This window comes from Pipistrellus hanaki, assembly GCF_964339955.1.
Source record: "Pipistrellus hanaki genome assembly, chromosome: 6".
Taxonomy (NCBI): Eukaryota; Metazoa; Chordata; class Mammalia; order Chiroptera; family Vespertilionidae; genus Pipistrellus; species Pipistrellus hanaki.
Window position 1 is genome coordinate 6595470 of NC_140508.1, and position 23896 is coordinate 6619365.

General features: G+C 39.5%; 1 pseudogene across 1 annotated transcript in view; it reads right to left on the reverse strand.

Annotated features, from left to right (window-relative positions):
• Positions 1-16648: 16648 nt before the first annotated feature.
• Positions 16649-23896, reverse strand: part of LOC311624762 (CDK2-associated and cullin domain-containing protein 1-like) — a 92938-nt pseudogene continuing 85690 nt past the window's right edge. The window contains exon 3 of the transcript in view: positions 16649-17945. The product of the transcript in view is annotated as a CDK2-associated and cullin domain-containing protein 1-like (transcript). The remainder of the gene's footprint in view (positions 17946-23896) is intronic.

The window sequence follows — 23896 nt, forward strand, 5'->3', positions numbered from 1 at the left end:
GTTTAAGTTCTTTAACCATTTTGAGTTTATTTTTGTGTATGGTGTAAGTTGGTGGTCTAGTTTTATTTTTTTTGCATCTTTCTGTCCAATTTTCCCAATGCCATTTATTGAAGAGACTGTCTTGACTGCATTGTATGTTCATACCTCCTTTATCAAATATTAATTGTGCATTGTGGTTTGGGTCGATATCTGGGTTCCCAATTTTGATCTATATGTCTGTTTTTGTGCTAGTACCAGGCTATTTTAAGAATAGTGGCTTTGTAATACAGCTTGATATCTGGTATTGAGATCCCACCTTCTTTGTGCTTCTTTCTTAGGATTGCTGCAGCTATTCAGGGTATTTTTTTTTTTTATTCCAAATGAATTTTTGGAAAGTTCATTATAGGTCTGCAAAATATGCTGTTCGTATTTTAATGGGAATTGCATTGAATCTGTAGATTGCTTTGGGTAGTATGGACATTTTGATGATGTTGATTCTACCAATCCATGAACATGGTATGTTCTTCCCTCTGTTTATGTTAATCTCTATCTCTTTTTTCAGTGTCCTGTAATTTTTTGCATATAGATCATTTACCTCCTTAGTTAAGTTTATTCCTAGGTATCTTAATTTTTTGTGTGTGTATGATGGTAAATTGGATTGCTTTTTTTAGTCTCTCTTTCTGTAAGTTCACTTTTGGTGTAAATAAATGCCATATAAGCTGAAACCAGTTTGGCTCAGTGGATAGAGTGTCAGCCTGTGGACTGAAAGGTCCCAGGTTCAATTCCGGTCAAGGGCATGTACCTTGGTTGCGGGCACATCCCCAGTAGGAGGTGTGCAAGAGGCAGCTGATAGATGATTCTCTCTCACCGATGATTCTAACTCTGTCCCTCTCTCTTCCTCTCTGTAAAAAATAAATAAAATATATTTTTAAAAAAAGAAATGCCATAGATTTCTTGGCATTAATTTTGTATCCTGCTACATTTCTGAATTAATTTATTAAGTCTAATAGTTTTTGATGGAGTCTTTAGGGTTTTCTACGTACAATATCATGTCATCTGCAAATAAGGACAGTTTTACTTCTTCTTTTCCAATTTGGATGCCTTTTATTTCTTCTTCTTATCTGATTGCAATGGCTAGTACTTCCAATACTTTGTTAAACAGGAATGAAGAGGTTGGGCATCACTGTCTTGCTCCTGTTCTTAAGGGAAATGGTTTTAGTTTTTGACCATTGAGTATGATGTTGCCTGTGGGTTTGTCATATTATGATGAGGTATGATCCTTCTCTTCCCACCTTGCTGAGAGTTTTTCTCAAGAAGGGGTGTTGGATGTTGTCAAATGCTTTTTCTGCATCAATTTATATGACTATATGATTTTTATCTCTCAATTTGTTTATGTGATGAATCACGTTTATTGTTTTGCGAATATTGTCCCATTCTTGCATCCCTGGGATAAATCCTACTTGGTTATCGTGTATGATCTTTCTGATGTACTACTGGGTCCAATTTGCTAGAATTTTGTTGAGGATTTTGGCATCTATGTTCATTAGTGATATTGGCCTGTAATTTTCTTTCATTATGTTGTCTTTATTTGGTTTGGGTATTAGGGTGATGCTAGCTTCATAGAATGAGCTTAAAAGTGTTCCTTCCTCTTGAATTTTTTGGAATATTCTGAGGAAGATAGGTTTTAGTTCTTCCTTGAATGTTTGGTATAATTCTGTGAAGCCTTCTGGCCCTGGGCTTTTGTTTTCTTGGAACTTCTTGATGACTGCTTCAATTTCATCCATAGTTATCAGCCTATTGAGATTTTTAGAATCTTTCTGGTTGAGTTTTGGAAGGTTGTATTTTTCTAGGAATGTGTCCATTTCCTCCAGGTTGTCCAGTTTGTTGGAATAGAGTTGTTCATAGTATTTTTTAATGATCCTTTGTATTTCTGTGGGGTCTGTTGTTATTTCTGCTCTTTCATTTCTGATTTGAGAAGAATGTATATTCTGTGGCTTTTGGGTGAAATGTTTTGAAGATGTCAATTAATTCCATCTGATGTAGTGAGTCATTTAGGATTGATGTTTCTTTGCTGAATTTTTGTTTAGATGATTTGTCTAATGGTGATAATGGAGTATGAAAGTCCCCTACTATGATTGTATTGCTGTCAATCTCTCCCTTGATATCTTCCAGAAGTTTCTTTGTATATATATTTGGTTTCTCCTGTATTGGGTGCATATATGTTTACCACAGTTATTTCTTCTTGTTGGTTTGTTCCCTTTAGTATTATAAAATGGCCTTCCTTACCTCTTTTTATGTCTTTCACTTAGAGATCTAATTTATGAGATATATGTATTGCTACCCCAGCTTTTTTTTTTCTTTTCTATTTTTAGTCACCTGAAAACCTTTTTTCCATCCCTTCACCATCAGTCTCTGTGTGTCTTTTTTTCTGAGGTAGGTTTCCTGTAGACAGCAGATATATGTGTCATTTTATTTATTTATTTTTTTATCTAGTCAGCTACTCTGTATTGCTAGTCTGATGGGGGAGTCTTTGTAGGTAATTTTCTGTCTCTCTCTGGCCACTTTTAATATTCTTACTTTGTTATTGGTGTTTCTCAGTTTAATTATAATGTGCCTTGGCTTTGGTCTTTTGTGGTTCATTTTGTTGGGGATTCTGTGAGCTTTTTGGATTTGTGTGAACTTTTTCTTCCCTATATCAGGAAAGTTTTCTGTCATTATTTCTTCAAACAGGTTTTCTTTTCCTTGTTCAGCTTCCTCTCCTTCTGGCATCCTTATTATGTGGATTGTTTTGTTTGTTTCATGTTGTCCCAAAGTTCTCTTAGGCTCTCCTCTTGCTTTTTAATTTTTTTTTCCTAGAAGCTGCTCTGCTTGAGTATTTTTTCCTACCTTGTCTTCTAGTTAACTGATGCAGTCCTCTGCTTCTTCTAGTCTACTGTTGATGCTTTCTATTGAGTTCTTTATAGCAGCAAGTCATTTTACATTTCTTCTTGGTTTTTCTTCATCTCTTCTTGGTTCTTCTTCATTTCCTCTTGGTTCTTATACATATTGTTGAATTTGTCTTTCACCTTACCACCATTTCTCTGAATTCTTTCTCTGACAGGTTGCTTGCCTCCATTTCATTTACTTCCTTTTCTGGTAATGTCTGGTTTTCTTTCACATGCAGGCTATTTCTTTGTCTCACCTTCTCTCTTTTCTGCATGTCTGGTTATGTAGTTTTCTTTCTCTTCAAAGTGTTGGAGAAAAGATTCCAATTTGGGAGGTGTGGACTCTGTCCTTTTCCTCTTGCACCAACTCCTGTCCAGGCTCCAGATGCAAGTCCATGTGGTCACCCGTGTTTCAAACCACCACGTGTACACCAGAGATTCCACAAGCCCTCCCCGAGTTTCTCTGGCCAGAGTTGCTCAACGAACTTTACTTACCTATTACCACTTTTTTTAATGTAGGTCTAAAGAGCTATGAACTTCCATCTCAGGACTGCTTTCACTATGTCCTAGAGATTTTGGATTGCTGTGTTTTCATTGTCATTTGGTACCAGGGTGCTTTTTATTTCTTCTTTGATCTCTTTGGTAACCCAATCATTGTTTAATAGTATGCTAATTAGCCTCCAAGTGTTTGACTTTTTTTCATTGTTTTTACTGTAGTTAATTTATAATTTTTGCTCTAGATTCCTCATATAAGTGGAATCGTGTAGTCTTTGTTTTCTTGTGACTGGCTTGTTCTGCTTAGTGTAAGATTCTCTAATTCATCTATGCCGTAGCATGTGTCAGAATTCCCTTCCTTTTTTAAGGCTGAGTAATATTCCATTGTGTGTATGCACTACATTTTGCTCACCCATTCATTTGTTGATGGGGATTTGGGTGTTTTCACCTTTTGCCAGTTCTGAGTAATATTGCTAGGTTTACTTTTGCTGCTAGCTGGTTTGACCACTTTGTGCTTCAAATAAGTTTACTCCTTTCCACACAAGTGTTGCTTATCTGTGGTTTTACATTTGCGGGTGCAGTTGGCGTTTGCAGTCATTGTTTCTCAGGGTGCCTGCAGCAGCCTGGCTGTGGTGTCCCATATAATGTTTCACCACTCTGCAATGGTAGTCAGTCTGCACGTTGTGCTTAGAGGAAGACTGGCTGAAGGGATCTTTGTTTTCTTTTGTTCTTTGTATAGCTACTGAGGAAAAAGAGATTATGTGAGACAAAGAAACATTATAGTACCGTCTTCAGAGAGACATTTCATCATGACAAAATAAATAAAAATGATAGCGGGTTAGTTAATATTTCAAACTTCAACATCTGTAGGAATGATGTCACTATCTGACTCTCAGAGATGCCAGTGGAATGCCAGTAGCTAACAGAAACCCTTTTAAATTTTAATTACAGTGTTTAACTTCTTATGTACTAGAATTTCCTTATTATATACAGAAGATTAATATTATATACAGTAATAGTAGGCTTCTAGCATTGTTTTCTCAAATGAAGTATTTTTAAATAAACATAAATGAAGAGTCAACCTGGACATGCATACAGTGGTGCCTCGCATAAAGAATGCCTCGCACAGCGAACGCTGCACACAACGAACTTCATTTCATGATTCCTACAACGAACTTCGTTTCACACAACGAAGTCGCCCGAGCTTCCACGACCGCTTTGCCCGAGCTTCCACGACTGCTTCGCCCGAGCTTCCACGATCGCTGCCGATGTATTGCATCCTTCCGCGCAGGCACTGCAGGCAGTCGTTAGTCACTGCGCTTAACTTAAGCACGTATCGCGGCAATCGTTCTTCATTACGAATTAAATCACGCACGTATCACGGCAGTCGTCCTTTTAAGTTAAACTCAATACACTGTATCCGGATTCAGCTGAAGCAAACAGGATCAACGATCTTTACTCCGATACTCTTGTCCGTTATTTCCGGCAGATGTTGGAGAAAAGAGAAAAACAAACGACTTTGGACAGGTTTTTCATGAAACCATCGTCCAAAAAGCAGAAAATGGATGAAGATGTGCAAGATTCGGTAGACTCTACTTAGTCTGTCTTAAAATTAAAAAAATGTGTGTTTTTTTTTTTTAAAAAAATTATGTTTTTAGATGTATCTAAATAAAAATAATAACAAAAAATTTATCTTTTTTTATGTCATCTTGGCATATTTTATGCTACAGAACAAATTATTTTTTTTAACGTGTATTGTTATGGGAAAACGCATTTCACATAACGAACTTTTCGCATAACAAACTTGCTCCTGGAACGAATTAAGTTCGTTGTGTGAGGCACCACTGTATTTGGAAACGTTGAAAACTCTGAAAGATATGCTAAGTGATTTAGAGTAAGTAAGGCCCAGGCATCATTGGATAATATGAATGAACCTGCAGAGGTGGAGAAGGTGCTGCAGGAAAAAAAGGTAATATATATTTTTGATCTTAGAAATCTATAGTCACTTCTAATACGTCACATATTTTGAAAAATATTTTCCAACTATTTAGTTATTTTTTTCTTTTAAAAAACATATTTTATTGATTTTTTACAGAGAGGAAGGGAGAGGGATAGAGAGTTAGAAACATCAATGAGAGAGAAACATTGATCAGCTGCCTCCTGCACACCCCCTACTGGGGATGTGCCTACAACCAAGGTACATGTCCTTGACCAGAATCAAAGTCTGCAGGCCTACACACTCTATCCACTGAGCCAAATCGTTTTTCAACTATTTAAAAAACATTGGTCGCTTTTGGTCATAATTGGTCAAAAATTCCTTACAATTCAAAGCTACTATAATGTGGCACCTTAGCTAAAAGAAAAGATAATGATATTAAATATTTTAATAGAATCAAACTATATTTTCTTCTATTGTAATTAGCTTAAAATTCTCAACTTATTTATAATCTACTAAAATACATATATTTTACAAAATGAACAATATCAATTAAGTTGAAGTGTTGTACTTTTTCTATGCTGAGGAACAATGCTTCTCTGGTCATTTAGGATACATTGCTCTGAACCATTTCATCAGATAAAGTAGCCACAGAGTGAGCCCTATACCCTGGTCCCTCACTGGGTGAGTTATTACAGAGATTTTTAGTGTAGAGAATGCACTACACTACACTACACTACACTACACTACACTACGTGTACACTCACCCACATACAACTCATGAAGGGAAAGCTTTAACTTTTCTGATTTGTGCTTTTTTTAATGATTTTTTTTTACAGTTTTTGAAAAATATATTTTTATTGATTTTAGAAAGGAAGGGAGAGGGGCAGAGAGTTAGAAACATCAATGATGAGAGAGAATCATCAACCACCTGCCTCCTGCCTGCCCCCTACTAGGGATCGAACCAGTAATCAGGCATGTGCCCTGACTGGAAATCTAACTGTGACCTCCTGGTTCAGAGGTCAGTGCTCTACCACTGAGCCACGTCGGTGGGACCACAGTTTTGAGTTTTGTTTTTTTCTTAATTAAAAAAAATTATTCAATGCTTTTTAAAGGTGACTTTTAACTGTTTATAGATCATATTATTACATCTGTACAGGCAAATCATTGTGCATATTGTTAATCTTTAAAATTTTTCTTCCAGGCTCTTGAAGAAATTCTTGAGGATAAAAAAGCTACATTATTTAAACTTGCAGAAGAAACAAAAGCTTTGGAGAAAAATGTTTCTCCAGATGTAGGAAAAATGTATAATCAAGAATGTAATGATGTTCAAGGAAAGTGGAACAAAGCGAAGGTCAAGGTTTCCAAAGATGTGCATTTGCTTGAAGAAATTATCCCCAAACTGAGAGCTTTTGAGGTAAATCTAGAGGCCATTAGGAGTTTATGTTTATTCCAGGGTAAAATAATAGTTACCATGTAAGATTCAAATATCTATTATTTGAATATTTTGGATTCTTTCTAGTGCCATGTTTATTATGTACTTAAGTTGGGATTTATAACTTGCCTACCAAAGTTGTATGTTTACTGTGCTAAAGAACACAAAGATAAGAGAAAATACTTAAAAATGGTCAAAATAATGTTTCAGGGATGAGGAGCTCGCATGATAGACAGACTGGTGACTAGATTGCAGGGGTAACTCAGAGTGCTTGAAGTTTCTTGGGTAACAGCAGATACCTGAGTCTTTGAGGCTGTTTTTTGTTTTTTGTTTTTTAAGGTTTTAGATATTTGGAGTTGAAAAATCTGAACAAGACCCTCAACAGAGAGTATCAGATTAGAAAAGCAGGTAGTTTGAAGTGCACAAAAATTCAGAAATGGGATCCTTTGCTATGTATGAAAATGTCTACAGATGAAGAAGCAAAGTTAAAACCCCAGAGGAAAGGATACATGTGAGGACATAGGAGAAAGTGATAAAAGTCAATGTCAGAATATTAACACTTTGCCTGTGAGGAAGGTGGAGAAGGAGAGTTTCCAAAACGCCTGGGTTTGCAATGGAAAATATCTGCATGAAGAGTGATCCCATCACACTCACCTCCACAGGCTCTGTCTCCTCTTGAGGCTTCCTTAACCTGGGTCTTCAGTGGATATTTTTTTTTGCAATTAAGTATCCCACAATGTACTTCTAGAACAGAGCCTGACTCAGAGAAGGTACTCCATAAATACTTCCAGTGCCTGAAAAGAGATCAGTACTAGGGGGTTTAGCTATGGAAATTATATATGTGTGTGTGTGTGTGTGTGTGTGTGTGTGTGTGTGTGTATGCCCCAAGAGAACATATGTAAGAGATTATGTATATTTATATATTTGGATTTAGATCCCAAGAGAATTTATATTAAAGTGTTGTTAAGAAAAGTGAGAAGATTAAAAATGAAGAAAAAATGATTGAGAATGATGTTTTAAAAATTAAAATCAGAGTACATGTACTGTAGTAGAAGAGAGTGGGGAAGGTTGTACAGATGGTTGTGAAAGGATCCAGAATGATGAGACAACTGTGGTGACCATTGAACTTGGAGGGAAGCTCTTTGGCCCAAGAACCAATGGGCAGGTCCAGTGAATGATGAGGAGGAGAGTAAAGGTGGCAAGGGGTGTGTGTGTATGTGTGTGTGGTGGTGGTGGTGGTGGTGGTGGTGGAAGGAAGTGGTTTTCTCCAAGTGTAAGTAGTAGTTCTATACTGAGATGTCATTAGAACAAACCTATCGTTGCCAACTGGTGTGCTGCAAGAATTCTTAAAACATGCACTACCTGACCACTCAGGGGCACTGACCTCTTTTCCCTTAGGTGTCAAGAAAAAAAAAAAGAAAAAAAAAAAGAAAAAGAAAAAAAAAAAGATAATAGCCAACACAGCAATAGCTGTCTAGTGTATATTTTTTGGTGTCCCACCAAAGTTTAGTAATTAATTTATGTCTTCCATGAGATGAAGAAGGTTGAAATGGCTGAATTAAATCATTCATTTTGAACAAGAGTGTGTTATGTGTAGCTTAGTATTTTTGACTCATTTCACATAGTGAGTGGATCCACTTCCCCTTGTCTGTCTTCAGTTATAATTCTTTCCAGCTTTAAAAACCAAAATTACCCTTATTCACAATTCTAAAATTTTTGGGTGGTATCCAAGCATTGGATTATCAGTGGTTCTTAGCCAGGGGTGATTTTGCCCCCTAGAGCAGCATTTTTCAACCGCTGTTCCGCGGCACACTAGTGTGCTGCGAGATGTTGCCTGGTGTGCCGTAGGTGCAGACAAGACAAGAATTTTATAAATTTTCACTATTTTGTTTACTTAATATTTCATAATAAAGTAATTATAAAATACTTTCTTTGTGTTTATTTGATTCCTATTCAAGAGAATTACTTTATATATAGTCAATATAGGCACAGAGTTAAATTTTTTAACATTTTCTAATGGTGGTGTGCCTCGTGATTTTTTTCATGAAACAAGTGTGCCTTTGCCCAAAAAAGGTTGAAAAACACTGCCCTAGAGGACTTTTGTTATTGCTTCCGGACAGTTTGTTTGCTGCAACATGGGGGAAGGGAGGGTGCTGTTGGCTCTAGTGGTAGGGACCTGGGCTGCAGGTGAACATCCTATAGTGCCCAGGACAGTGGTGCCAGGGTGGACAATGCTGGATTAAGTCTTTCCCATCTTTTCAAAAGAGCATTGCTTTGTTTTCAAATTTTAATGTGAGATGTAGTTCGTGAGATTCATAGGTGAAGAATAATCCAGAGGTTAATCTCCTTTTGACTTTTAAGAGTGTATTTTCAGGGAGAGGGAAGTTCAGGGTGTGGGGAGGGAAAGTAGGGAGAGATTAAAGAAAGAATTTTCCATGCATATATGCATAAACCATGGACACAGACAATAGTGTGGTGAAGGCCTGGGGGAGAGGTGGGGAGCAGGGGCTGAGCGGGGTGGAGGGGATCAATGAGAAAAAAAGGGGGACATATGTAATATTTTCAACAATAAAGATAAAATTAAAAGAACTACATTATAGGGTTAGCTAGATGTGTGCCAACATTTTAATGTGGAATTTAAAGATAATGCATGTTCTTCAAAACACAGAAGAGAGTCCTGTGGTTATAATAATCCAGCTTTCGGCTTTAGTGTGTGGTTACTAATGTAGCAAATTTAGGCACTTCAAGTGACCAGTTGGAGTTCATGCCAAATTTATTCCCGTGGAAAATATCCCACACCAAACACATGCCTCTTGGTAATCAGATTTTTATTTTTATAGTGGCAGATTTGTAATGTCCAGTTATTTTTAGCTTACTTTTTGTGTCCCAACTACAAGATTGTTGACAGTGTCTGTATTACCTAATTATACAACTTTCTTATTGAAATATTAATTTTTAAATTCTAAAGAACACTTATAGTCCTTTATTTGCTTTGAATGAATTGTTGTTACTTAACTACTTAGGGAATTCACTCAGGGAAACTTTTAATTTCCACTGCCCCAAAGATAATTACAACAAATATTCATCTTGAGGTTAGCCTTCATTTCCCCCTTTTAATGACCTGATTTGTAATATTTTAGGCATTTTAGTTCTATTTGTCTTTGAGCAGTGAAGCACAGCAGGTTTTTGATTCAGTTCCAATTTATGGTAAGGTTTCCTAGGAACGCAGTGGATGACTTGTTTATTATGAAAATGCATTTTAAGTTATGTAAGTAATACATGAATAACACTCATTGAAGAAGCTGAATAACAGATAAGTGTTTTGAGTTAGCACTTAGAGTTCCCTTTCTGGCCCAATACCATTTCCTTTCCTGGAGGCAGCTAACATTAGCATTGATTCTTGATGGAGGTTAATGTATTCAAAGTACAAAAGGAAAGTTCATGAGTAGTACTAATTCGAATTGTTCTTTTTCCATATTCATTGTAACAACTGATATTGAAAAGCTTAGAGTATGAATTTTTGTTACTTAAAATAATAAAGCCTCTCATTGAAAAGCCTTTTGTTGAAATGTTGACAGCATTCTTACAACTATTGCTTACTTTTTTCCTGCCATCCGACAATACATGTAAAGAGTTCATATTATCTGTTTATATGTAAATTTTAGTTTTCTGATTTTATTTATTTATTTATTTATTTATTTATTGCAAATAGTGTTTTCCTTATGTGCCTACATTTCCTTTGTCTACTCGGCTGGTTCCTTTTGCACAGATAGAGAATGGGCCTACACGCTCTAAGTCAGTGATTTTCAACCTTTTTCATCTCATGGCATACAAACTAATGACTAAAATTCTGTTGCACATCAAACAATATATTCTATTTTTGGCTGATCAGACCAAAAAAAAAAAGGTATAATTTTGATTCATTCACATTGAATGGCTATTATTGTGTGCTGTTGTCATTTTTTAATTTAGCAATCTAAGGGAAAAGAGGTCAGTTTCCTGTACTTAATAGTCAGGTAGTGCTCGTTTTAAACATTCTTGAGGCATACCGGTTGAAAATGGCTATTCTACGGTATAGTGTTACACTCAAATACATTTTTAAATTTTTCTTCTTCATCTATTCTATGCCAACGTAGTGACCTCAGTTCCTGTAATTAAGAGTTAAAATGTTAATTGGTGCATTAAAATGACCTCATGGAAAGTCCTCCTGCTCCTACTCGGTAGCGAAACATTTAAAAAATACATGCAAAAGGTATTTTTTTTTACTGATTTTTTTCTGACAAGATTTTCTTATGAGTTATGGCAATTACAATAAATATTATAAAATCCCGAGGCTGCTCATCCCCAGCAATATGTTTGATTCAGGGGCTGAAAGATGCTTCTTGTTATTTCCTTTCCGCCTTTGAAGATCTCCTGCATTGTGGTGGAGCTGTGGGATCATGAAACCATCCTTAAGGCCCACACAAAACTCTGCCTTCACTTCCCCGCCCCTCCTGCCTCTTTGGACCCACCTCCAACCCCTTCCAGCTGTGTGCAGACTTTCAAGTCACCCCTTGCCCTGACAGTCTTATTACTCTTCCAATCTGACTGCTGCTTCCACTCTCTTTCCTCTTGAATTCTGTTCACACTGGGGCCCGAGTTGCACTTCTGGGAAGGATCTGGCTGTCTTTCCCTGGCAGCACAAAGCTGTTCCCGAATGTCGCGTGGAGCCTGCCTCTCTCTTGCCCCCAGGTGCTGCCTGCATTCTCTCTGTGAGCTGAGCTGGGTCAGGGACAGTGTGGTGGTTCCAAAGACCGCACTGGACAGCGGCCTTTCTCCGGAAATGCCCCTTACTGCTGGGAATTGACATCCTCCTCAGCTCATATCGTCCTTTAATAGTAAGCTGCTTCTACAAGCAATCTTGTCTTGTGTACCACAGCCCCCACAGCTGTTTTCTCTTCTCCAGTGATTCTCTGTTGTTGACACCTTCAGAATACCATCTCAGGCCAGCCTTTATTACAGCCTTTATTACCACTGTCCTCCCACAAGGCATGCCTTTTTTGAGGATAGATAGCAACCTTGTCTGGCCTCTGGCCAGGAAGCAGGTGTGAATGTAACTGCTTTGAAGGCGTCTTCAGACACCTTAGCCATTGTTCCTCTCTAGTGAGGTTAGATCTGTAAAACCTAAATGCCTGGTTGCCCTAAATGGCAGGACACCTGTGTAGTCGCCCAATTTCCTCAGTGGCTGAACAGGCACAGGCACACAGTAAACAGACTCCATGCTGTGCTCTGACCCAGAGGGTGGAGGGGCCGTGCTGGCGCTCTGAGACATGCAGAAGCTCTGTCGTCGCTTTGGGAAGCATTTTAGGGTAAAACACAATGTTAATTACGTACTTCTGCAGGGCAATGCACAGTATGGTTGATTTAACTCTCTCTAGATAATATATAAGTGAAATAATTATTTCAGAAGTTTTCCCCCCCTCATTTTGAATACATTTTACTTCATTTTACAGATGCATTCTAAACCTTAGATTTAGGAACTTTGTTAGTTTCAGATAAGAAATGTAGCAATGTCATGGCTAGTCTTCCCCACAAAATGAGTCACCACATTTGTGTTTTGGAGGTTAATGAATATTATAAAAGCAAATAAAATACATGTCTTCTTACCTTAAATTACTGTTTTAATTCTGGTTTCACTTTTTTTTTTTTTTTTTTTTTTTTTTTGGCCTATGTCTTGGCTTAGAAATTGACTGCTTAAAAGCTGTGGAGACTACAAAAGATGGGGGCAAAAGGAGGTTTACAGTTGTGAGTATGCGAAAGAATTTATTTGTAATTAATTATTGTAGTATTTATTAATTATTGTAGTATTTTCCATACAAACAATGGTAAAACTACTTTGAGGCAAATTTCAACAAAGTAATAAAAATAATAAGAAACCCAGTTCTCCATCAACTACTGTGACCTCTATTTTAACTTCTGATAAACATCAACTTCACCTTATGCAATCACACTGAAAACAGTAACACAACCAAAAAGGTCATATCTCTTACAGGTGTCAGTCACAGAATTCACATTCTGATCTTCAATTTCAAGAGGCCTAGACTTGGAGTAAACATAATACTCTGAAGCTCAATGAGACACCATAAAAAGAATCAACTGAAAACATCCAAACAGTGACTGGATAGCTAACGTGGGTTATCTTGTGTTGGTTTTTCAGTTGTAAAGTTTTCTAGTATCTCAGATTAGTGTATATTTCTAAAACAATGTTCAGTTATTTTAACAATAGCTGCTTATTAAACTTCTAAAGGCCCGATGCACAAAGACTCATGCAAGAATGGGCCTTCCTTCTCCTGGCCACCGGCACTGCCTTCTCTATGGCAGGAGCCGCCTTCCACCTTCCCACGCTGCCCAGAGGCCCAGAGCTGCTGTGGTGGTGCAGAATGCCTGTGTCATCACCATGGCAACAATACAAGCCTCCTACCCCCCCCCCCCTCGGCACCTGCAAATTAAAAAGCCGTCTCTGTTGGTTTAATTTGCATATTCACTCTTGATTGGCTAGTGGGTGTTGCAAAGGTACAGTCAATTAGCATGTTACTCTTTTATTAGGTAGATTGACTTTTGGCTTAAGGGCAGTAATTCTAGCATGATAATCATGAAAATAATTGTGATAAAACAGAGTAAATACAGAAGAAATTACAGCCAGCCTCCATAAGATGATGACCAACCTGGAAGGTTACCCTGGGAGACTAAACAGATTTATGCAAGACTAGGATACAAGTGCTCCTGCTCACTTCATACCTGCAGAAACCTTCGTGTCCGCTGGATCACCGTCCCTCTGCTAGCGCGTGTGCACGGACCGCTACTCCAAGTACTCTTTGTGTGAAGGGCGCTCGAATCCCTATGCAGTCAGCACAGAATACTGCAAGGTGATGTATGTGCCAATTCTTCCTGAGGAATTCTTTATGTGTGCAAATCTGCAACCCGGCGGGAAGCATGGAACAGGGGACCGGCAGCTTGAGGGGGCTGCACTGCTGGGGCTGCAGTGCAGTGGTCACAGCCTCGGGCATCCTTTCTCCTGCAATCTCTCTCACTCACAAATAGGTTTCCATCCTGTGCCCCAAAGAAATGGAGGAAGCTGCCTCAAACTTGTAAAAGGGACAGGAAACATGTAAAATGTAATAACACACAACTCCTACATCCAGGTTGGTACTTCTTCTCACAGATTCTACATAAGAACTATGTATGTCAGGGTTTGCTTTCTGCCCCACAAAAAACAAAGTAGACTAGGGTACGGCCGTGACAACAGAGGGCATCAGAGGACCCTGTTACTGAAGATTCGAGCCAACTGTAAAGTACCGTCTCTCAAAACCATTATCTTCTATTTATACCTTTTCATGCCAGGACTCCAATGGGATTGGACTGGCTTGCTTTTGGAAGGGTTTAGCTGTAGGCTGCACACACACACTTGTCAATTTAGCCAAATCAACTTGTTGACAATCGACCTGCATGTACAATTTTCTGACTTGGGCCCCACACAAGTCAACTGGGTGGAGAAACTATATACGATCCCGGCAAGAATAGGGAAACATGAGGAAATACTTCCTGGCAAACAATGCTTCGTCACAACAAACATGGAGGACAAATCTTATTTCTTCTCGTGTTGCAAACTAAGAATTTAGCGAAGAGCTCCAATTAAACAAGGCCAACTTTGGCTTGAAATAAAGAAATGGGTTCTTCATACTGCAATGTACCTCGGGGGTGAAAATGAGAAACGACAGGTCACATGGGCCAGGAGAACGTGGAGATGCCTCCTACAGGGCCTTCCCTCCGGCTTTGCAGGACCAACCCTTACCCAGAGTTGGCTCAGTCACTGCCCAAAACTTTAGAAAAACTAACTTTCACAGACTCTACTCTGCCCATTTTTTGTTTACACATATACTATAATAAAAAGAAGACAATATTATAAAATATTCCTCAATTTACTTAATACAAAAACATCCAAACGTTTTAATGCCAATTCACATCATAATAAAATGCGTTTATAGGGAAAGTTCTGTTGTTGTTGGCCAAACAATAGTCTCTCCCAGAAAAGCATTTGGGTATATTATTAAATTACTGGAGAACCTATCAACATTTTTCTTAAAAATCCAATTTTATTTCCGAAGAAGTTATTATTAAAACCACTCAGGAGAGACTTTAGTTGCAGGCGTTATTGATAAGCCTGCAGCAAGCAGTCCTTTGAGAAATAAAAGTTGGCCTTCGTGGTAAAATGGAATTTTTCCTTGGTACTAGAATGTTACTGGTGCAGCAAATCAAACTACTCAGGGCACAGGTAGTACCCGTGTATATTCTTACAGCAATTCAGTGTTCAGCAACACAATCCAAAACACTCACAGAATTAGTCTAACTCACGTCCTCCACAAAATCTATCAACTCTGGTTGACAAGTGCTTAGAAAAATAAAAGCTGACCACCTTTCCTTTTACTTCTCTGAGTAATGACTTCACACTGAGGACTTCCATTAGATGACTTACATGTTCCTAGGATCACACTTCTCTCTCTCCCACTCCCTAAAGAAAGGACAAACTGAATTGGCAGAGGCAACTCTAAAAAAATCCTGCAAGTCAGAAGTGTGACGGTATCCCTAACGTCTTCTTTTTCTGCTTCAAGTTCTCTGAAGAGGTGACCGTTAGTCTGACATAGCCTCATAGACTCAAGCATAGCGCTCCATTTACAGTCAAACAGAATTGAGAAGAAAATGTTTTCCCGTTGGCCAAATCTTTCTATTTTTTCTTTGCCTTTCAAGAACTGCTAGAATATGCTTCAAAGCCTAAATAACTAAATAGCACTGTGGGTGTAGAAAAACAAAACACAGCTTGGCCACAGCCGGAAGGGGCCTCAAACACAGCAGCGCTAGTTCTTTTCAGACTTAGACACATTGTTCACAAGATGCAGACTACAAACTTTAAAAAAAGAAAAAGTATTTATCCTACCCATTTAAAATGAATGGATCAGGAATCCCACACCACTGATTACATTGTGATTTAATAACCATATCCACTTCCTAGAGCATCGCGGGAGCCAGCTTTTTCTGTTGGATGATTCTCCACATTGAAAGGGGAGCTTTATTGCCGAAGTGCTGGCCACGCCTGGACTAGCGCGATGCCAATACGACAGCAGCTGGTGAAGTCATGGTAAGTGGCAGAGGGAATGGAAATGTTGGGTAAGAGTTGGCCCCTGACGTTAACATGAGTTTGCCATGGTGACGCGGGGGCAATCTGACCAATAGGCGACGTTTCGTTTTCCCACTCACTCAGCATCCTGCTATGAAGCCCCTCCTGACATTTTGGAGGGTTAACCCAGGATACCATAAGCTTTTTCCGGAAGCATCTATGAGTTTGACAACATGGTCATGGAGTTGCAAAGTGCACAAAGCTCAAGGCACAGAGTAGAAAGAAGTTGTGAACTAATGGGTGAGAAGGGATAGCAAAAGCAGAATTAGCATTTTCCTTTCACAAGACTTTCTAAAGCTAAACAAAGACCAACTCTTTTAAAGGAGTTTGTTTTGGTTAGGGGTGAAAAATACTGTATTGTAATGATCTGCTCGATTTTAAAGCTAAACGTATCTTGCTGTGTGACATGACTATGCCGAGCGCCAAGTCCACAAATGAATAAAACAGTGCTAGAAAAATTCTTCTGCTCTTATATTTTTGGAGGAAGCTGCTGACTTGGGCTGCCAGATTTCACTTAGCAACGGTCACTTTCAAGATGCCTGTTCCTCATGGATTAATAGGTTTCATTAAAAGATTGTCCCATTTCAAAATCATCCCCGAGTCTAGCAGCAACTGACAGTTTTTTTTGTTAAAATTTTGTTTTGTTTTTTAAAATTACAAGTCAAAGAAGTCCGAAGTCCTCTTCTGAGAGCAGCCTTGGGAGAGCGCCTGAGAGCAGGACCCGCTGTGCTGGGAAAAGTCTCTGCAGCTCCGGTGTGTCCTTGTGGCAGGAAGGAAAGTGCCTTCAACGCAGTCACTATCTGTAGCCTCTGGAACTCGCACAGGCTGAGGGCTGTTATAAGTCAGCTCATCCCCAGCTCTCTTCCGGGACTGGTCACCTCTCATAAAACCATTCTGCATGAGTTCTCTTTGAAGTTTCTGATCTTGAGCAGCATATTCAGAAAGTTCAGATTCCACCGCCGGAGGGAGGATATTTGGAATAAATTTAGAAAATAGAGTTGGAGCCATCTGAACCCATTCTGGTCGGAGAGTGTACAGGCCTTTCACAATGTTTGCCATAGTTGAAGGTGTGACCTGAAATGGTGTTGACTGGGCTTCTAAAAGTAAAGGCATCAGGCTGTAAATGTGCTTTTCTGCAACATGTTCCGTAAACAGCTTTATAAGGTCATCTTTTAAGTGTCTGTTAAGTTTTGTTTCGATGTAAAACTTATTCATATATATGAAAAGAGGCACAATGCTCTGCAATGCTCCCATATACTGTCCAAGAGCTATATTAAATCTTTCAATATAGAGATCTGGAGGGCTGGCCTGCAGCTCCTTTGAGACTTCTCTAAGTGATTAGGTATCTTTTTAATCAGATCACTATACATCTGTTCTGAGTGCTGCTGGCATACACATTTATACACACAACTGTATATCTGTTCATAGGATATGGGGATATAGTCACCAGGACTCTGGGTTAAAAGCTGATCTATGGCACCATCCAGTTTTGGCCAGTATGTGCTCTTATCATCTCCAATAGTTATAACATTCATGAGGAACTTGGAGGTGGACCTGTTGATGCTGATGGTGGAGCCGGGGCTGGGGGCGGGGACCGCCTTGGCCGCGGCGCGGCGGCGTCGCAGCTCTTCACCATCATGACCACCCCATTGGCCCCCGGCGGCGGCGGCGGCCCCCGGCGGCTCGCGGGCGGGGCTGGCGTCGGAGAGGGGCGGCGGGGGCTGCGGAAGCCGTCCACCGCGGCTCCCACTTGTGGTTCCGGGCGTCCATCATCGCCTCGTAGCTGCCCCCTCCTCCTCCGCCATGGTCTCCTCCCTCCTGCCGGCCGCCCAGCACCGCCGTCTTACAGGCACCGCCGCCCGTAGCGGCCCCGGGCCAGGGGGCAGCGCGGCCTCCTCCAGCCACAGCGCCGGGGGCGGGGCGGGCGGCGGGGCGCCAGGTCGCTTGCTCTCTGCCGGGGTGACTCTGGGAGATGGGGGAACAGTTACTTTCCAACAGTTATATGACAGAACAAGCATTCATGTCGGCAGCAAGTTAAAACCATTAAACACCCTTAAGGAAACATGTGCTCACCCTTGCTGATTCCTGTGGAGTGTCCACTGGGAATCCACACCAGAGTTTGGACGTGGTAACTCTTATGGGGCTAATCTTGGTCCTAAAGCACTTAGTTTTGTAGATCTTAGTAATAATAACTACTGTTTACTGCATCCCAGCTCTGTACCTGTGCAAACATTATGTTTTCCAGGAAATTTTCAGGCAAGGTATTTGTTATTTTCCCCAGAGGCTTCTGAGGCTCAAAGAAGAGAAATGAGAAAGTTGGTGTTTAGACCTTAGTCTTCCTCTTCCTGGAGGCACGCTGTCTCCTAGGACTGAGGATGGTGGGGGGGCTTGTGGGGCTCTTGGTTGTGAAAACAGCTTTTCAGATGCCTGTCTGTGATCAGTTGGCCTGCATGGCTGGTGTCTGTTGCTTCCCTCTTTCTTTTCCCTCATCGTGAAGGGTAAGCAAGGACAGGCGTGTGTGAACACCCATGGGTGTCTTCACATGGTCTGTGTGTGAGAGAGAGGGAGGAAGGGTGGGGATTGATGCCATAAAACTTCCCTCATGCCAACAACGGGTATCGTGGAGGCCACTTGCTCTAGTCAAGGCTGGCGGTGACTAAAACTTCCTTGCAGCATGATGCTTCCGTGCAAATGTCAAAAAGCCTTGGCTCAGGAGACTGTCAGTTTCCTTATTCAAAACTTGATTTATTGAGTTGTCAGTTATATGGCAGTAGAGCTGCTGCTAACTCTTAAAAAGTTCGGAATGGAGACTGACAGTGCCAGAAGTGGCAGCTATTTAAGTGGGCAGGTCAAATTCTTCATGAACTCTATAAGAGTTTCATACTTTTCTCTCTTCTTATTTTTTAGATTTTTAAAAATGTATTTCAGAGAGAAAGGGAAAGGGAGAGAGAGTTGGAAATATCATTGGCTGCCTCCTGCACACCCCACACTGGGGATCGAGCCTACAACCCAGGCATATGTCCTGACCCGGAAGCCAACCCTGACCTCCTGGTTCATAGGTTGATTCTCAACCACTGAGTCATGCTGGCTGGACTCTCTCTTCTTGCACTTTTGTCTTCATGCACATCCCACCGCTACTTGTCCTGACCATGTCTTCTGTGGTAAGATCTTCAGATGCTGGAGCCAATAAAAGAAGAGTTACATCACCAAAGCAAGTAATAGCAAAGAGTAAGAGTAGCACGGGCCTATGGAACAGGGGCAGGCTGGCGAAAGAACAGAGGGAAAGGGAACTGTGGAAGGTGCACAGTGGGATGAAAAAGGCTTTCAAAGCCATGAATGGAAAATGGAGGAGGTGGTTGTGCAGGTGGAATAATATTAATAGGCCAGAAAGGCCTCAGCATATCGGCATGTGTTGCTTTCCATCTTCATCAGAGAATGACCCTGCAAACTAGAAAGTGTGGAATAGTCATTACTGAGAGTGCATTAGAGCCTGAATTCTGAGTTAGGTGGAAAAACCACACGGAACCTTCAGAAGCCTAAATCTGCATCCCAAGTCATCTGGGATTTTTACCCATGGTCTCAAGGTCACATCATGTATTTTGTGAGAAATTACCAGAAAAATGGAGATAGATGAAAGTCCTAATTAAAGGGGAGCATTTTTTAGAAGTTAAAGACCGGAAGTAAGATGGATATTGGTGCTTGGCTACAGATAAATGACCAACCAGAGGTCTTATATGTGCTTGGCAAAGGCTGTGTGGTTGCCAGGAATCAACATGGACACCACTAGTAAGCCTTGTCCAGACTCATTTCCTTTAAGGACTGATTTTCTTTAAATTTTTTTTTTTTTGAAAACGGATGTTAGATTATTTGAATCACAGACTCAGAGCCACATTTCATGTTAGCTCATTATGTAATCTGACTGTCTCCTATTCACCTGACTTTTATTTTTAATAATAATTTAATCTTAACTACTATAGGTTATGGTCTTGCCTCATCCCCAGTGGTCCACCCTGTTCCACAAGACATGCTGACACTGAGACATCCTGGCAATAAGCCTTCCTAGCACTGTGGGAGTCCATTACCCAACCAAAAAGTTGGTCATCAATGCATCCTTTGGATTGATTTATGACCAACAGGTGGATGAAAGAGGCCACATGCCAATGTTAATGTAAAAAAGCCATTGAAACCTATAAAAATTTTTGTGAGTTTATTTGAGCCAAACTGTCGACATATGCCGGGAAGAAGAACCTCAAGGAATGGAGAATGGCGGGTTACATCTGTGTTACATTTGTGGTATCTGTCCTGGCGCCCAGCATATTAGGTTGTGCCCCAAGGGGTTCGGAAAAAAGGAAGTTAAAGTTACCCAGATATTTCTAAGGGTGTGTTATTACAGATGCAAAAAGACACATAGGCTCAGTTAAGGTAAAGGTTGGCCTTGTCAGTGAAGATACTGGCTTAGGATGTAACTGCCCACCATAGCTGTGTTTAGTTAAAGTTTAATTTCAGGCCATCTTTTGTGATTTCTTTAGGTCTGTGAGTTTGCAAGACCACCATGCATACCTCCCCTGAGCCTGTCAAGTCAGCATGTGGCCCCTTTCGTATGCCCACCCCCTTTTGGTCATAAATCAATCCAAAGAATGCATTGATGATCAACCCTTTGGATGGATATTGGAGTCCCATGGTGCTAGGAAGTCTCATTGGCAGGATGTCGCTGTCAGCATATCTTTTGGAACAGGGTGAACCACTGGGGATGGGGCAAGACCATAACCTTAGATGGCATTTAAGGTCAAATTATTATCATTCAAAAAGGGCAAATAAATGGGAAGCAGTCAGATCACATATGTCCTTGTCAAAAGCATTCTGGATCATTTCGAATTTTTGAGCCACCATGATCCAAATCTTTTTGCTGTTTGTCAAGTTTTGTTTTTCTGCATCTGCTATAACATTTACATACCAGGAATAAAGGTAACAATAATAAACCTTAACATTGATTAGGAGCAAAAAATGTCTATTATTAGATAAGGAATGACTGGAGGGAAAATGAGTATCTGCTATTATCCAGAAGTTCCATTTTTTTTTTCTTCTGAGCAGTTAATTTCATCCATTTCTATATTTAGACAATATTCATCTAAAATACTTATCTAGATTAGATCTATATATTATTTTACCAGAGGAATTATTAGGGAGGTGTTCTTGGAGAGGTTTGTCCTTGTCCAAGGTAGGTTCTTTATAATCGATACAGCCTAAAATATGTACCAATACTTATATTGTTAGTAGAAGACTACCAGCATTGCCAAAAAAAAAACAAAACCCATTAACTTAATTATCATAGCTGATAGTCAGAATATCACTGTCTAGTAGGTGGAAAATTTTTCATGTCTCATAGGGAAAAGGGTCTAGAGACAGATATTGTTTCCACTAAAAATCCATAAGGAGGATAATGACAGTATAAATATCATTTTATATACATTCAATCAATAACAATTAGGTGATACAAGAACAAGGTTTAATCAGCATAAATCTGTGAGCACACAGGCCTTGTTGACATTTTGGGATGGCTGTCTACCTCCTCTGTAGCCAGTGGCTTCTCATTCTTGAGATGAAGGTGAGTGTCAGAGACAGGAGCAGATGTCCATTGGTGGTTAGGTACCTGATAAGTAAAGTTCCTTTAACACTGTTGGAAAGAGTATTTCATTAACGTCTTTCCCAATGGGCAAAAATATCTCTGGTTGTCATGATCTCAGAATCTTTGTCTCCTAGGAGTACTGTGAAATGAAAGTTACTAATTTGTTAGTTCTTACAATGCAGAATATCTGCCTTTCACTTTTATATTTTGAAAACAAAATATTTAAAAGTCAATGATATTTTAAACAGAGTCATACGAATAATTATCCTCAATTCATTTAGTGCCATAGTTATTTTTATTTATCCTGATTATGTTCCAGTAGTTTTTTTTTTAAATTCAGTTATTCCTTGAAGTTCTATAAATCCTCACCCAGTTCAAAGATATGACCTGCTTAGATGCCTGCAATTTAGAGTAAGTCAGAGTCCTTTTCATGGAATATACCTACAAATGCATCACAGTAAAGCAACAGCTGTCCATGAATGACAAAATTTTAAAGTGGCATGATTATAGATTTGATTAAAAAAAAACTTGCTGTTCTATAAAATATAACATTCTAAGACAATTTATTGGTAAATAACAATTCCTGTAAAATGACGTAGAGAATAATATAAAATTTGTATACCTTAGATTCAAATATAATTTCAACATATAAAGAATAATATGTAAGACTTTAAAATGTGGCACATGACTTATTGCAAAGTGTATTGAGCATTGAAAATAATTCATAAACTCCCAATCTGTGAAACGCAAATACCCAGAGTATCACTGGCAGATTCCCCCACAGGGGATCATTGCTCTTGGCTTGCCTGGTGTCCCTGACTGGACACCTGCTCCCCCCTGAGAGCTTCCTGTTTGAACTTGGCTCTGAATCTTTGCAAGTTCCTTTCTGAAGCAGACTGAAATTTCTATAATTTTCATTTTAACAAAATATATGTATATAAATACCCTGTTTCCCCGAAAATAAGACAGTGTCTTATATTAAGTTTTGCTCCCAAAGATGTGCTAGGTCTTATTTTCAGGGGATATCTTATTTTTTCATGAAGAAAAATACGATACACATTTATTGTTAAATGAAAATAATGGAAATTTATTACCTGTATACGGTAGTACGGTAGTTGTCAACACAAACCAGACAAACTGTGAATCCTACAGTATCAAGAATTTACTAATTTATTCAATGACAATCATGTCATCATCTTCTGGAACATCATCATAACAATCCAATTCCTGAATTTCCTGATGAATTTCTTGTGACTCCATTTCTTTCAGAATCAGTGGACCAAATCTCTCATGTTTAGCAACAGCACTGTCTTTAAATGAGTACTTCTTGTCAAAGTAGCCTGCTTGCAGTGCATTTGCAATGCAACTGTCAGTGATTTTCTCCCCTGAATTCTTCACCCAAGTCACAACTTCTAACAGTTTAGGTTTCACAAAGTTTCCACGCAGATTAATCTCCATTCTATTTTGAATGTAGTCATTAATTTCCATGCGCAAATTGTCTTTGAATGGCTTGTTTATTGCAATATCAAGAGTCTGGAGATAGGCCTTTATTCCTGCAGGAATCGTTATCTGATCTATTTTTCTTTCGTGAAGAAATGTCTTCATGTCTTTAGCACAGTGAATGCTGGCTGCATCCCAGACTAGCAGACCTCTTTGGCTCCCTCGCATAACAAGCAGCAGCATTTAATCGACCCTCTTCCTTATAACTGCTTGTGTGGCCCAGGCTTTTTCAGTTTCAAGAATAAAAACGCCCAAAACACAAAATGATTAAAGGTGGGATTTTAGAGCCATCCAGACGAATTGCCAAAATACAGGAAACACGTGCACTTTCATAAGCAGTGGAGGGAATGTACACTAAGGAAGCACCCCGCTGTTCAATTGCTGTTTGAGATGATTGGCCCATAAACACTGCAGTTTCATCCATAGCAATCATGTTGGAAAGATTGTATTTAGAGAAGTCAGCATCATCAATAAAGGACTTGAATGCAAGTGCTCGCTTAATAACTTGAGTATCTTTCAATCTAAACAATGTTATAGATCTTCTTAAAGACAGTTCACTTTGCTGAAGGAAATTATCCAGCCAGTGTTGTGATGCTTTAAAGTCTTCGGGGGCTATGTCAAACTGTGGTGCCATTGCAAGGGCAAATTCTTAAATCTGAGCCCTATTCACAACCAAAGCCTCTGCTCTCCTGTCAACAACCCATTCACAGATCAGGTCTTCCAGCTCGGAAAATAATGGTTGCCCACCTGATCCACACTTGCACTTTTTAGCATTTCCCTTGTCCACTTG